Source organism: Petromyzon marinus, chromosome 69 (assembly GCF_048934315.1).
Source record: "Petromyzon marinus isolate PM22_M1 ecotype Great Lakes invasive population chromosome 69, UKy_Petmar_22M1.pri1.0, whole genome shotgun sequence".
Taxonomy (NCBI): domain Eukaryota; kingdom Metazoa; phylum Chordata; class Hyperoartia; order Petromyzontiformes; family Petromyzontidae; genus Petromyzon; species Petromyzon marinus.
Window position 1 is genome coordinate 6,127,122 of NC_133735.1, and position 17,003 is coordinate 6,144,124.

At 53.9% G+C, this 17,003-nt stretch overlaps 1 long non-coding RNA gene across 1 annotated transcript; it reads left to right on the plus strand.

Annotated features, from left to right (window-relative positions):
- Window positions 1-4,236: 4,236 nt before the first annotated feature.
- LOC116957100 (uncharacterized) lies at window positions 4,237-16,023 on the plus strand. Its single transcript, XR_004405082.2, has 5 exons — window positions 4,237-4,552; window positions 7,195-7,318; window positions 10,396-10,516; window positions 11,823-12,200; window positions 13,284-16,023. It is a non-coding gene; the product is annotated as an uncharacterized LOC116957100 (long non-coding RNA).
- Window positions 16,024-17,003: the final 980 nt, after the last annotated feature.

The window sequence follows — 17,003 nt, forward strand, 5'->3', positions numbered from 1 at the left end:
AAAGGCTGTGGTAAGCCTCCTCATTCTCCGACGTGGGATGCTGTAGCCGATGACAGTGGGCCTGTCGTTATTTTCTCAGCCAGCTCGAACACCTCCTCTGTCAGCCAGGGTCTTTGGAGGTCTTGACCGCATACCCAAAGCAGCCATTGCAGCTGCATGAGTCACAGTCCTAAACCTCGCCCATTTCCCCTCCGACATCGGGAGGAGTGGGGGACGATGCCAACCCCAGCCGCAAGCGTTGATGAAATTCTCGCTTGAAACTTTCATCAGCTAGCTGAGACCATGCCACTCAAGGGTTTGAATGGGGTCCTGGGTGTACACCCACCACCGGAGTAGAAGAATGGCAGGCGCATCTTACAGATGACAAGTCTGGTCAATGGGCAGATCAGCTCCACGGGAGGTCCTGGTGTCAAGGACATGGGCCCGCATCCGCTGGTCCGTCACTATGTAGTCCAGCAGATGTTCTTGCTTGGACCCGGCATGCATCCACGATGTTGTGTGGATGCGCCGATGCCGGAACAGCGGAACAGCGTGGTGGTAATTACAAGCCCATGGGCTGCACAAAAATCAAGCAGCCTCCTGCCATTGTTATTGAGCTGATCTGGCCCAATTACTCCAGACCAGGTGCCAGCATCATGACCAACTCGGGCATTGAAGTCACCCAACAAGATGACTCTATCCCGAGGGGCCACTTTAGCCAGCACCTGTGACAGTAGGTCATAGAAGGCATCTGACTCATCGGCTTTGCCTGCATCCCTCCACGGATGGGGGCATAAGTAACCGCGACCACCACTCCTCGCCTTTGGTTGATGGGAAGGCGAGCCCAAAGTAGCCTGGGGCTTACAGCTTCCCACACCTCATCGCCATGCTCCCATGCCCCCTTCATTATTTTATTCAGAAGAGCCACACCCTGTTTGGCAGTCTGCTGCCCCGAGTAGAGGATTGTCCACCCCCTCATGGTGGCAGGAGCCAGAACCGGTCCACCGGACCTCCTGAATGCCACAGAGATCCAGGCGGTACCGGTCCAGCTCCCGACAGAGGAGTGGCAGCCTCTCCTCCGCATTGAGCGTTCGAACATTCCACGTGGCCACCCGTAGTGGCTTTTCGTTGTTTCTGGAGGAGCCCCGAGGGTGGAGATTCTATCTCCTGGCTCCGCCAAATGGGGTTTGGCCAGGAGACGTCATAGACGCCTGTCCCCCCGGGGCCTCTGGCACAAGCTTATTAGTTAAATTTTGTGGTCGTGGTTTAGTGGTAATTAATTCAAGGTGGAGGGGTTACCAGCCTCTTGCACCTGTCCAGAGCCCCTATTTAGCCTCCGTGTTGGTTACAAACGCCATGAGGGGAAAGGCCAATCTGAATTGGCCCTCCGCCCACGGCACTGCCCACAACAGCGTTGCCCGTCCGGCACCACAAGGAGGTGTAGGGGGTTGTTTTTCACCCGGACAACTCCATGACCATCACTACCACCATCACAACTACCTCCAACACTTCCATTTCCACCACCACCATCTTCATCATCACCACCATCATCATCACCACCACCATCTTCATCATCACCACCATCTTCATCACCACCATCTTCATCACCACCACCACCATCTTCATCATCATCACCACCACCACCATCATCATCACCACCACCACCACCATCTTCATCATCACCACCACCACCACCATCTTCATCATCATCACCACCACCACCATCTTCATCATCATCACCACCACCACCATCTTCATCATCATCACCACCACCACCATCTTCATCATCATCACCACCACCACCATCTTCATCATCATCACCACCACCATATTCATCATCATCACCACCACCATATTCATCATCATCACCACCACCATATTCATCATCATCACCACCACCATATTCATCATCATCACCACCACCATATTCATCATCATCACCACCACCATATTCATCATCATCACCACCACCATATTCATCATCATCACCACCACCATATTCATCATCATCACCACCACCATATTCATCATCATCACCACCACCATATTCATCATCATCACCACCACCACCACCATCTTCATCATCACCACCACCACCACCATCTTCATCATCACCACCACCACCACCATCTTCATCATCATCACCACCACCACCACCACCATCTTCATCATCATCACCACCACCACCACCATCTTCATCATCATCACCACCACCACCACCATCTTCATCATCATCACCACCACCACCACCATCTTCATCATCACCACCATCATGATCACCACCACCTTCTTCACCACGACACGAAGAGCAGTCGTTGTGTGGGCTGACGCCAAACTTCATCACGTGCTTTCCGCGTAGGTTTAGGGGAAGGGATAACACGGAACTTTGGCCAGGCCAGTCTCCCCAGGGGAAAGGGTACTGGGAATCCCTACGCCTCCCAGGCTAACGGGCTCTTCCCACAGCGCTGCTGACCGGTGGTTCAACCAACTCGGCCAGCCGGGTAAAGTAGCCACCCCCCCCCCTACCCTAGCCCGCTGATACTTCGCCCATGCCCTGGGTCCCCACTTCACTACCGCTCGCAAACCCGGCTCCTGGCGAAGACCTCCAACAACGTCATGGGCCCCCACCCCCTCCCCCTCAAATACCCCGAGGGGAACATGACGTCGCTCCTCCCTCGAGGCGAGTGTGGCACCTCGTCACCACTCTACTCCTCGACACGTGTAACCTGGGCTTACGAAAAAAAATGTTTTTTGTTATAACTACAGGGATCATTTTTTTTGTTTATTTCAAAAAAAGAAAAGAAATTCTGCTGAAACGCTGCACAAAAATGTCATAGGGCAGTAATTTTTTTGTGTCGCCCCCCCCTCTGACGGTGTCACCCGGTGAGGTTCGCACCTCCCCTAGGCACCCCACTGAGTTGCATCGGCATCATCGAAATCGCCGCTTTTGAAATCTGCAAGTTGATGGCAACAACTGCCACCTCCGCCACCATCTCCACCATCATCGTCATCATCACCACCACCACCACCACCCTTAAACTCATCAAATTTGGGCGCTCTGTCGGGAGCTTTCTGCATCATTTCTTTCGGAGGCGTGCCCAGGATCTGCTCAACCATTTCAAGACACACACAGAGAGAGACACACACACACAGAGAGAGACACACACACACAGAGAGAGACACACACACACAGAGAGAGACACACACACACACAGAGAGAGACACACACACAGAGAGAGACACACACACAGAGAGAGAGACACACACAGAGAGAGAGACACACACGCAGAGACACACACGCAGAGACACACACACGCAGAGACACACACACGCAGAGACACACACACGCAGAGACACACACACGCAGAGACACACACACGCAGAGACGGACACACGCAGAGACGGACACACGCAGAGACGGACACACAGAGACGGACACAGACAGAGACACACAGACACACAGACAGAGACACACAGACACACAGACAGAGACACACAGACACACAGACAGAGACACACAGACACACAGAGACACACAGACACACAGAGACACACAGACACACAGAGACACAGACACACAGACAGACACACAGACAGACACACAGACAGACACAGAGACCCATCAGCTGTTAGGGTCCCACTGAGCTACTGTGCAGCTCCAGAAGCGACCTGAGCCATCACAAATGGAAGCAGCTCAACCAAGTGGCTGATGTCATCACCAACATCACCGCCGTCGTCGTCGTCACGTGGACGTTTATAGCAGCAGCCAAATACTCTAAAACGCGTTTCTGCTGGGTGGGTGGCCTGGTGGGTGGGTGGGGTGGGTGGCCTGCCTGGTGGGTGGGGTGGATGGCCTGGTGGGTGGGGTGGGTGGCCTGGTGGGTGGGGTGGGGTGGGTGGCCTGGTGGGTGGGGTGGGTGGGTGGCCTGGTGGGTGGGGTGGGTGGGTGGCCTGGTGGGTGGGGTGGGTGGGTGGCCTGGTGGGTGGGGTGGGTGGGTGGCCTGGTGGGTGGGGTGGGTGGGTGGCCTGGTGGGTGGGGTGGGTGGGTGGCCTGGTGGGTGGGGTGGGTGGGTGGCCTGGTGGGTGGGTGGTGGGGTGGGTGGCCTGGTGGGTGGGTGGTGGGGTGGGTGGCCTGGTGGGTGGGTGGCGGGGTGGGTGGCTTGGTGGGTGGGGTGGGGTGGGTGGGTGGCGGGTGGGGTGGGGTGGGTGGGTGGCGGGTGGCGTGGGTGGGTGGCCTGGTGGGTTGCCGGGCGGGTGGCCTGGCTGGTGGCCTGGCGGGTGGCCTGGCGCCTCCCCCAAGACTCCTCGGTCACCGCGATGCAGCAGGGGCCAGGTGGTCCACGTCGGAGACGAGGAGGTTCCTGCCGCTGGCCAGCTTGGCGACGGCGCAGCCCCGGGGTCACGGGGTCACGGCGCAGCCCCGGGGTCACGGGGTCACGGCACAGCCCCGGGGTCACGGCGCAGGTGACTGGCTAGCCCAGTAGGACCGTGCGGGGGGAGGGGCGTGTCGGCGAGGATGCCTCCGATGAGCGCGGCTGTGCGGACAACGACAACGGCAGCGATGCTGATGAAGGTAGACTGTGGTGGGTGGGTGTGTGTGTGGTGGGTGGGTGTGTGTGTGTGTGTGGTGGGTGGGTGTGTGTGGTGTGTGTGGGGTGTGTGTGGTGGGTGGGTGTGTGTGGTGGGTGGGTGTGTGGGGTGTGGGTGTGGGGTGTGTGTGTGGGGTGTGTGTGTGGGGTGTGTGTGTGGGGTGTGTGTGGTGGGTGGGTGTGTGTGGGGTGTGTGGGGTGGGTGTGTGGGGTGGGTGGGTGTGTGGGGGTGGGTGGGTGTGTGTGTGTGTGTGGGGTGGGTGTGTGTGTGTGTGGGGTGAGTGTGTGTGTGTGTGGGGTGAGTGTGTGTGTGTGTGGGGTGGGTGTGTGTGTGGGGTGGGTGTGTGTGTGGGGTGGGTGTGTGTGTGGGGTGGGTGTGTGGGTGGGGTGGGTGTGTGGGGTGGGGTGGGTGTGTGGGGTGGGGTGGGTGTGTGGGGTGGGGTGGGTGTGGGGTGTGTGTGGTGGGTGGGTGTGTGTGTCTGGATGTGTGTGTGTCTGGATGTGGGGTGGGTGTCTGGATGTGGGTGGGGGTGTGGGTGTCTGGGATGTGGGTGGGGGTGTGGGTGTCTGGGATGTGGGTGGGGGTGTGGGTGTCTGGATGTGGGTGGGGGTGTGGGTGGATGTGTGTGTGTGTGGGTGTCTGGGTGTGGGTGAGGGTGTGGGTGGATGTGGGTGGGGTTGGACTGAGAGTGGTAGTGTAGCGGTTAGCGCTACTCTGCGCTCCGAACCTGCCACCCAAGTTCGATTCCCGCTCACGGCCACCAACACCAGTGATGATCATCTGAACCGGTCCTGGGCCTCCCCTAGGTCGACTCAGCCTCAAATGAGTCCCTGGTGCGGTGTGTAGTAAACATCGTCACTGGGGAGACAAAGGCGGCCGGGAGTGGTGGTGCTGGCCACCCACCCCCTCGTGTGCGGTGCCGGCCTTCACAGGTGCTGCTCGCTAACAGCACTTGCCCCTACAGTCTGTTACAGGCTACACGGGCGATCTTTGCGGGTGGATAGGTGGGTCGGTGAGTGAGTGACTGAGTGAGCGGGGTGGGTGGCAGTGAGTTGTAGGCCTCGGCAAGGTCAGGCGAAAGCAACAAAGCCTACCTTTACCCTACCTTTACCCTACCTTTAACCTACCTTTAACCTTACCACGATGTAATCACTCTACCCTTACCTTTTACCCTTTAGCAAGGTAAGGTAAAAGTTCAAAAGCAACGTGCCTACCTTTACCCCATATTTTACCCTTACCCCATCTTTTACCCTTACCCCATACAAATTACTACTGCACATGAACAAGGTTTGTAACAGGTACATGCTAGGTAGACCGCTTTATTCAAATAGAAGAAGACTCTCGATTCCAATTTAAAATAGAGGCCACGGACTACTCCCACGGAGCTTTTAATGAGCGGTAAACAAAGTGTTTACCCTACCCCCTTTAGCCTACCCCCTTTAGCCTACCCCCTTTAGCCTACCCCCTTTAGCCTACCCCCTTTAGCCTACCCCCTTTAGCCCACCCCCTTTAGCCTACCCCCTTTAGCCCACCCCCTTTAGCCTACCACCTTTACCCTACCCCCTTCAGCCTACCCCCTTCACCTTACCCCCTTTAGCCTACCCCCTTTAGCCTACCCCCTTTAGCCTACCCCCTTTAGCCTACCCCCTTTAGCCTACCCCCTTTAGCCTACCCCCTTTAGCCTACCCCCTTTAGCCCACCCCCTTTAGCCCACCCCCTTCAGCCTACCCCCTTCACCTTACCCCCTTTAGCCTCTACCCCCTTTAGCCTACCCCCTTTAGCCTACCCCCTTTAGCCTCCCCCCTTTAGCCTACCCCCTTTAGCCTACCCCCTTTAGCCTACCCCCTTTAGCCTACCCCCTTTACCCTACCACCTTTAGCCTACCCCCTTTAGCCTACCCCCTTTAGCCTTTAGCCTACCCCCTTTAGCCTACCCCCTTTAGCCTACCCCCTTTAGCCTACCCCCTTTACCCTACCCCCTTTAGCCTGTCGACCCTTTTACCCGGTAAAAAAAGGGTAAATGATTCATGATAAAGGTTTTTGGGTGAGATCGCGTTATTTATAAATGTGTCGTAACCCTCCACCACCCGACACGGCCAAACGGTGAGAAAAAATGCGTCGCGTTTACAAAGGCCGAATAATTCACTACTTTAAATTAAATTTTGATTTAAAGCTTTCGTGACTGCAGGGATTCATATTCTTGGTTCTTTCGGTAAAGTCACCACGTAGAATGGAAACAATAAAATAATAAAAATATAAAACAATAAAATTATTATTCTTGGTTCTTTCGGTAAAGTCACCACGTAGAAGGGAAACAAAATAATAATATATAACAACGCCTTTAAATTACCTTACCTTGCCGAGGCCTAGTGAGTTGGTGGGTGGGTGGTAAAGTGATGCGGTGAGTCCGTGCTGTGGGTTTGTGGCGATGACGTGATTTGTTGATGAGATGAGTGACGATGTGAGTCTTGTGTTGTGATCTGTAGCTCTATGTGAGTATGGGTCTCCACGTGCTGATGATATCGGCCACTTCGGTGGAGGGGGCGGGGGGGGTGGATGTGGTGCCTTAACCCGGTGTGTGTGTGCGCGTACGAATGATTTGTTGATGGTGTTGTCACGTGTGCAGCCATCCCTGCGTTTTGATTTGAACCTCGCTTGAGCTGGCCACGATGGACGAGACTTGGTTCGTCGCTCTGGGCGAGGAGGGGAGCGTCGCCAGGGGGACATCGGGAACCGCGGGTTCGACGACGGTGAGAAAAACTACACCCACAGAGACACCCACAGACTACATCCCTGTGAGGCTCGCGGAGACACCCACAGAGACACCCACAGACTACATCCCTGTGAGGCTCACGGAGACATGCACAGAGACACCCATAGAGACCCACAGACACCCATAGAGACCCACAGAGACACCCATAGACTACATCCCTGTGAGACCCACAGACTACATCCCTGTGAGGCTCACGGAGACCCACAGACACCCACAGAGACACCCACAGACTACATCCCTGTGAGGCTCACGGAGACCCACAGACACCCACAGAGACACCCACAGACTACATCCCTGTGAGGCTCACGGAGACCCACAGAGACACCCACAGAGACACCCACAGAGACACCCACAGAGACACCCACAGAGACACCCACAGAGACACCCACAGAGACACCCACAGAGACACCCACAGAGACACCCACAGAGACACCCACAGAGACACCCACAGACTACATCCCTGTGAGGCTCACGGAGACATGCACAGAGACACCCACAGACTACATCCCTGTGAGACTCACGAAGACATGCACAACAACAACCGCCATTCACCACTAAGTGGCGGTGACGTCACCACGACGCTTGTGCCAGGCTATGTGCACCCTGAGGCCACGTGAAGTGTCGAACGCCCGCTGGCAGGAGGTCACGGGGCAGACCCAGGTGCCACGGGTCGACTAACTGAGATGACTGGCTGATGCACCACCTGTGCCCCCTACTGTGCCAACCTGCTGTGCTTTAGCCACCCGGCGCTCCGCTCGTTGTTCTGAGCGTCGCTCCTCCGCCCTCCGTTGTTGTTGGAGGGCGACTACCTCCAACTGCCCAGTAGCATCCTTCACGAGCCTCCTCCACAGAAGCCGATCTTGACACCGCTGGTACCAGTCATCGGCAAGTCCACTCAGCTCCACGTCCTCCTGTACCACATCACTCCATCTCTTCTCTAGTCCGTGCCGCGCCCACTTAGCCCCCTCGATCCGGCCGAACAAAAGCTGTTTCGGCATGCGGTGGCTGGGCATGCGGGCTACATGACCCAGCCATCGCAGCCTTGCCCGCCGGAGGAGCTCACCGATGGGACCTTGCCCAGATCTTTCAAGGATTTGTGAGCTCGCACAATCCAGTCTGGTTAAACCCAGGATGGATCGTAGGCAGGCCAGCCTAAATGTTTCTAACCGGCGAAGATGTTCCATTAGGGGGGTCCACGTTTCGCAAGCGTAGAGAAGGGAGGGAATGACCGTGGCCGAGAAGACCTGAAGCTTAGTGCGGAGCGACAGACCAGGTAGCTTCCACACAGCGTTACGCAACCGATGAAAAGATATTGCCGCTCGACTGATTCGGAGTGAGACCTCTGCTGTTAAACTGGAGCCAGTCATAAGCACACTGCCCAGGTATGGGAAACTCTCCACTCTCTCCACAACTGCCCCATCACCGATTGGGAGTTGTGGGGGTGTAGTGTCCGATGGTACAAAATACCCAGGCAGGTGCTTAGTTTTGGTGGGGCTGATGGTAAGGCCCCACCTCCTAGTGGCACGCTCCAGTCTCAGCAGCAGCGTCTCCAACTCCTCCTCTGACTGAGCAACTATTACCAAATCATCAGCATACATAACGTGGTTGAGCAATAGGGAGCCATCCCTTGACCGCACCCGGGCATCGATCAGCCTCCCATTATATCTGTACCATATGGAGATTCTCCCGGTACAGCTATTGAAGGCTTCACGAACTACGTGGTCAAAATAGATGTTAAATAATGTGGGAGCCAGAGGACATCCCTGTCGCACCCCAAGGTGTACAGGGAATGGCTCTGACTCCCGGCCACGTAGTTTTACCCGGGCCCGCTCGGGGGGGCCCGGGTAAAAACAACCCAGAGCCCAGGCCTACTGATGGTATCATAGGCCTTGACCAGGTCAATAAAGCAGAGATGTAGGTCTTGTTGGAATTCCCTACACCTCTGCTGGAGCAGACGGACAGAAAATATGGCATCGGTGCAGGACCGCCCTTTCCTGAAACCGCATTGGGGCTCCGCAAGCCTCTCCTCAGCGTGCCTGGCAAGGCGATGCTGAATAATCCTTGCCAGGACCTTTCCCGGCACACTGAGGAGTGAGATGCCCCTGTAGTTGTTAGTCTGTGCGGTCCCCCTTCTTAAAAAGGGGGACCACCAGGGCATCCTTCCAATCCTGCGGAACCCGTCCAGTGGTCCAGACTGTTGTTATGATGTCATATAGGGCAAGACAGACAGACACGCACAGACAGACACAGACAGACAGACACGCACAGACAGACAGACACGCACAGACAGACACGCACAGACAGACACGCACAGACAGACACGCACAGACAGACACGCACAGACAGACACGCACAGACAGACACGCACAGACAGACACGCACAGACAGACACGCACAGACACAGACAGACACGCACAGACACAGACAGACACGCACAGACACAGACAGACACGCACAGACACAGACAGACACGCACAGACACAGACAGACACGCACAGACACAGACAGACACGCACAAACAGACAGACACGCACAAACAGACAGACACGCACAAACAGACACGCACAGACACGCACAGACACAGACGGACAGACACGCACAGACACAGACGGACAGACACGCACAGACACAGACGGACAGACACGCACAGACACAGACGGACAGACACGCACAGACACAGACAGACACGCACAGACACAGACGGACAGACACGCACAGACACAGACAGACAGACACGCACAGACACAGACAGACACGCACAGACACCCACAGACAGACAGACACTTACAGACAGACACGCACAATGACATCCCTGGTGAGGCTCAAGGAGACACGCACAGACAGACAGACACGCACAGACAGACAGACACGCACAGACAAACACGCACAGACAGACAGACAGACACAGACAGACAGACACGCACAGACACAGACAGACAGACACGCACAGACAGACAGACACGCACAGACAGACAGACATGCACAGACAGACATAGAGACACGCACAGACAGACAGAGAGACACCCAGAGTCTCTCTCTGTCTCTCTCCTGCAGACTCATTCTGGTTGGCCGTCCAAGACGCGTATCCCGGTCAGCGTCCCCCCCCCCGCCCCCCGCATCACGTGCTGCGGGGATGAGGGGCACTGCTCGTGAGCCTCGGCAAATGCTGCCTACGGTGAGAACAAACTCGCACACACCGTACGCACCACACACACACACACACCACGTACGCACACCACACACACACACCACGTACGCACCACACACACACACCACGTACGCACCACACACACACACACCACGTACGCACCATACACACACACACCACGTACGCACCACACACACACACCACGTACGCACCACACACACACACCACGTACGCACCACGTACGCACCACACACACACACCACATCGCACCACACACACACCACGTACGCACCACACACACACACCACGATCGCACCACACACACACACCACATCGCACCACACACACCACATCGCACCACACACACCACACCACATCGCACCACACACACACACCACGTACGCACCACACACACACACACCACATCGCACCACACACAGACACAAAGATCGCTTTCCTCCTGACGATCGCTTGTGTTGTGATCAAAACGTCGTGGTTTTTTAAATTATTTTTATTACTGAAAACCAAAAATAAGTCTACATTATAGACTGCCAGTACACTCACTCAGATTAAGAACCAGGCTACAGCCTACATTATAGACTGCCAGTACACTCACTTAGATTAAGAACCAGGCTACAGTCTACACTATAGACTGCCAGTACACTCACTTAGATTAATAACCAGGCTACAGTCTACACTATAGACTGCCAGTACACTCACTCAGCTTAATAACCAAGCTACAGTCTACATTATAGACTTTCAATACACTCCGATTAATAACCAGGCTACAGTCTACACTATAGACTGCCAGTACACTCACTTAGATTAAGAACCAGGCTACAGTCTACATTATTTAAATTTGTATTTGATTATTATCATTTATTTATTTTAATTATTCTGCTTCTATCCACGCGACTTTACCGAAAGAGGCAAGAGAAAATCTGCCCCCGTGTAGCCTGGTAACAGGCTGCAGGGGCAAGTGCTGTTAGTAGCGAGTAGCAGCGCCTAATGAAGGCTACTGGCACACGAGGGGGGTGGGTGGCCAACGCCCACGCCCGGCCGCCTTTGTCTCCCCAGTGGCGATCTTTACCACACACCACCGCTACACCAGGGCACTCATTTTGAGGCCGAGTCTACCTAGGGCAGGAGGCCCAGGTACCGGGTTCGGATAATTCTCCGCCATCCATTGCCGGCGGTGTTGGTGGCCGTGAGCGGGAATCCAACTCGGGTCTCTGCCGGGCTCGTAGTGGCTCAGCGGAGCGCTAACCGCTGCACCACCGCTCCTCCCCTCTCCCCCCCCCCCCCCCCCCCCCGCGTGTCCCCCCACCCCCAGAAGGGGATCCGCAACTGCGAGTGACTCCTCCGGATCAGCCGCTGGGTCACAGCTGGCTCCAGACCGAGGCCACCACCACTACCACCAGCTCGGCCACCACCACCACCGGCTCGGCCACCACCACCACCACCAGCTCGGCCACCACCACCAGCTCGACCACCAGCTCGGCCACCACCACCACCAGCTCGGCCACCACCAGCTCGGCCACCACCACCACCAGCTCGGCCACCACAACCACCAGCTCGGCCACCACAACCACCAGCTCAGCCACCACCACCACCAGCTCGGCCACCACCACCACCAGCTCGGCCACCACCACCGTGGCCACCGCTCTACCACTGCTGGCGCTGTGCAGGATTGTAGAGCTACCGAGCTACGGTGAGACTCCCTCTGTGTGCTCGGGACAGGGCTGAGATGTTGACTACCTCGCTTGGTACGCAGGAGGTCTATGTGGAGTCTGCATCTCTCTCTCTTTCCCCGTGGAGATGTTAACTACCTCGCCTGGTACGCAGGAGGTCGTGGGTTCGATCCTGACCCCTGACGATGTCTGCTGCTGCTGTATATTTGGAGTCTGCATCTCTCTCTCATCATCATCATTATCACAGTGGCTAGGAGATGTTGACTTCCTCGCCTGGTACGCAGGAGGTCTATGTGGAGTCTGCATCTCTCTTTCCCCGTGGAGATGTTAATTACCTTGCCTGGTACACAGGAGGTATGTGTGGAGTCTGCATCTCTCTCTCTCTTTCCCCGTGGAGATGTTAACTACCTCGCCTGGTACACAGGAGGTCTATGTGGAGTCTGCATCTCTCTCTCTTTCCCCGTGGAGATGTAAACTACCTCGCCTGGTACGCAGGAGGTCTATGTGGAGTCTGCATCTCTCTCTCTTTCCCCATGGAGATGTTAACTACCTCGCCTGGTACGCAGGAGGTCGTGGGTTCGATCCCGACCCTGATGATGTCTGCTGCTGCTGTATATTTGGAGTCTGCATCTCTCTCATCATCATCATTATCACAGTGGCTAGGAGATGTTAACTACCTCGCCTGGTACGCAGGAGATCTATGTGGCGTCTGCATCTCTCTTTGCCCATGGAGGTGTTAACTACCTCGCCTGGTACACAGGAGGTCTATATGGAGTCTGCATCTCTCTTTCCCCGTGGAGATGTTAACTACCTCGCCTGGTACACAGGAGGTCTGTGTGAAGTCTGCATCTCTCTTTCCCCGTGGAGATGTTGACTACCTCGCCTGGTACGCAGGAGGTCTATGTGGAGTCTGCATCTCTCTCTTTCCCCGTGGAAATGTTAACTACCTCGCCTGGTACACAGGAGGTCTGTGGAGTCTGCATCTCTCTCTTTCCCCGTGGAGATGTTAACTACCTCGCCTGGTACGCAGGAGGTCTATGTGGAGTCTCCATTTCTCTCTCTCTTTCCCCGTGGAGATGTTAACTACCTCGCCTGGTACGCAGGAGGTCTATGTGGAGGAGGAGGAGGACACGAAGGAGTTTGAGATTACGAAGGAGGTGTACAAGAGGGAAGAGGAGCAGCAGCAGCATCAGCCGCAGGCGAAGAGGAAGCGTGGAGGCCTGGCTAGGGTGGGGCGCTCCGCCCACTCCGCTCACTCCGCTCGCTCCTCCGTCGCCTGCTGCTGTGGTGCCCGGCCCACGGCACAGTCGGTGCCAACCACCACGAGCAGCACCACCCAGCCAGCCACCTACCCCATGATAACACGACGACAACAACAACAACAACCGCCATTCGCCACTAAGTGGCGGTGACGTCGCCACGACGCTTGTGCCGGGCCACGTGCAACCTTGAGGCTATCACGTGATGCGTCGAACGCCCGCTGGCAGGAGGTCCACGGGGCAGACCCAGCAGGGTGCCACGGGTCGACTGACTGAGATGACGACAACGAGCGGAGCGCGCCGGGGTGGCTGAAGCACAGCGGGTTGGCACAGTAGGGGGGCACAGGTGGTGCATCAGCCAGTCGTCTCGGTCATAATAACACACACACACTCACTGTACACACTCACCACACACACTCACTATACACACGCTCACTCACACACTTACCACACACTATATACTCACCACACACTCATTCTATACACACACTCACCACACACACACTCACTATACACACACTCACTATACACACGCTCACTCACACGCTTACCACACACTATATACTCACACTCACCACACACTCATTATATACACACACTCACCACACACACACTCACTATATACACTCACCACACACACACTCACCACACACACACACTCACTATACACACACTCACTCACACGCTTACCACACACTATATACTCACACTCACCACACACACTCACTATATATACTCACCACACACACTCACTATATACACTCACCACACACACTCACTATATACACTCACCACACACACTCACTATACGCACGCTTACTCACTCGCACACACTCACCCCACTATATACACTCACCACACACACTCGCTATATACACTCACCACACACACACTCACTATATACACGCTTACCCACACGCTTACCACACACTCACTATATACTCGCACTCGCCACACACTCACTCACACACTAAATACACTCACTCACACACTCACCACACACTCGCTGTATACACACACACTCACACGCTTACCACACACTATATACTCACACTCACCACACACTCACTCACACACTCACCACACACACTCACCACACACTCGCTATATACACACCACACACTCACCACACACTCACACACTCGCTATACAGTGAAGGGAAAAAAGTATTTGATCCCCTGCTGATTTTGTACGTTTGCCCACTGACAAAAGAATGATCAGTCTATAATTTTAATGGTAGGTTTATTTGAACAGTGAGAGACAGAATAACAACAACAAAAATCCAGAAAAACGCATGTCAAAAATGTTATAAATTGATTTGCATTTTAATGAGGGAAATAAGCATTTGACCCCTCTGCAAAACACGACTTAGTACTTGGTGGCAAAACCCTTGTTGGCAATCACAGAGGTCAGACGTTTCTTGTAGTTGGTCACCAGGTTTGCACACATCTCAGGAGGGATTTTGTCCCACTCCTCTTTGCAGATCTTCTCCAAGTCATTAAGGTTTTCGAGGCTGACGTTTGGCAACTCGAACCTTCGGCTCCCTCCACAGATTTTTCTATGGGATTAAGGTCTGGAGACTGGCTAGGCAACTACAGGACCTTAACGTACAAAATCAGCAGGGGATCAAATATTTGTTTTCCCTCACTGTATACTCACACTCACCACACACACACTCTCTATACCCACACTCACCACACACACACTCACCACTCACTCACTATATACACCACACACACTATATACCCACACTCACCACACACACACTCACCACTCACTCACCCACTCACACACTCACTATATACACCACACACACTCACTGTATACTCACCACACACTCACATACTATATACACACTCACACACACTATACAAACTCACCACACACTCACACACACTGTATACTCACTCACCACACACTCACTATATACACACACTCACCACACACTCACCATATACACACTCGCCACACACTTACTATATACACGCTCACACGCTTACCACACACGCACTACACACTTAGCACTCACTCACACTCACACACACACTCCCGTGGGGAGCAGCTGTAACAGACGACTCGAGAGCGGACACCAGACATGGACTGGACACAGCCCACGCTCACTGCACTTGCCACTCGCTCACCCACACTCACTCGCTCACTCTACAAACTCGCCACACATTCACCCACACTCAGCCCAGTGGCCTAGCCAGGGCGGCGCGCCCACCCTTACCCCAGACTCCAACCCATGTTGGTTTTTATCCGGTGGCAGTCCTCAAAAGAAAGACGAGGGAGGGAGTAACCTCGTCACACAGTTCCCAGGACATGGGGAGCGGGGAGAGGGAGGCCTGGTACAGGCACTGGGGCTAGAAGCCTAGCCTAGGCCCACCACGTGGTGTGTGTGTGTTTTAAAAAAAAAAGTAATGATTTAATAATGTATAGCGTTCATATTCTTGGTTCTTTGGGTAAAGTCACCACTAGAAGGGAAGCAATAAAATTAAAATATAAAACAATAAAATTCTCGCGACGTTTCGACTGCAACACAAGCAGCAATCATCATCAGGTGTGAAAACCACAGCAAGAAAATTTGAAAAAACAAATTATTGCTGTGGTTTTCACACCTGATGATGATTGCTGCTTGTGTTGCAGTCGAAACGTCGTGAGAATTTTATTTTTTATATTTTTATTATTTTATTGTTTCCCTTCTGCGTGGTGACTTTACCGATAGAACCAAGAATAATAATTTGTGTTTTACAATAATTTTATTGTTTTATATTTTTTAATTATTTTATTGTTTCCCTTCTACGTGGTGGTGACTTTACCGAAAGAACCAAGAATAATAATTTTAGTGTTTTACAATAATTTTATTGGTTTATATTTTTTAATTATTTTACTGTTTCCCTTCTACGTGGTGGTGACTTTACCGAAAGAACCAAGAATATGAATCCCTGCGAGTCACGAAAGCTTTAGATCAAAATGTATAGCGTTGTACATAGTCATCATTTTGTATATTGTTATTATTGTAAATATATTACTATTGTAAGCATATTGTTAATATCGTCAATATATTGTGATTATTGTAAGTATATTGTTATTATCAGTTAAAAAGTCACCAGGACGTGAAATAACGTTGCCGACTTGTGGTTTGTGTCTTCGATCTGGTCGGTGCCGTATGAGTCTGGGTTCATATGGCCATGTCATCCACCCCGGTTTGGTTCACTCATCTACCCATTCACCCACCCACTCGTTCCCTTACCACCCACCCACGGGCATTTACTCACCCACTCATCCACCCACAAACTCACTCTACCACTCGCTCACCAACTCACTCTACCACTCAATCCCACTCACTCTACCACTCACCAACTCACTCTAACCACTCACCAACTCACTCTACCACTCACCAACTCCCTCTACCACTTCACCCACTCACCAACTCGCTCTACCACTCACCCACTCACCAACTCGCTCTACCACTCACCCACTTACCAACTCACTCTACCACTCACCAACTCTACCACTCACCCACTCACCAAATCACTCTACCACTCACCCATTCACCAACTC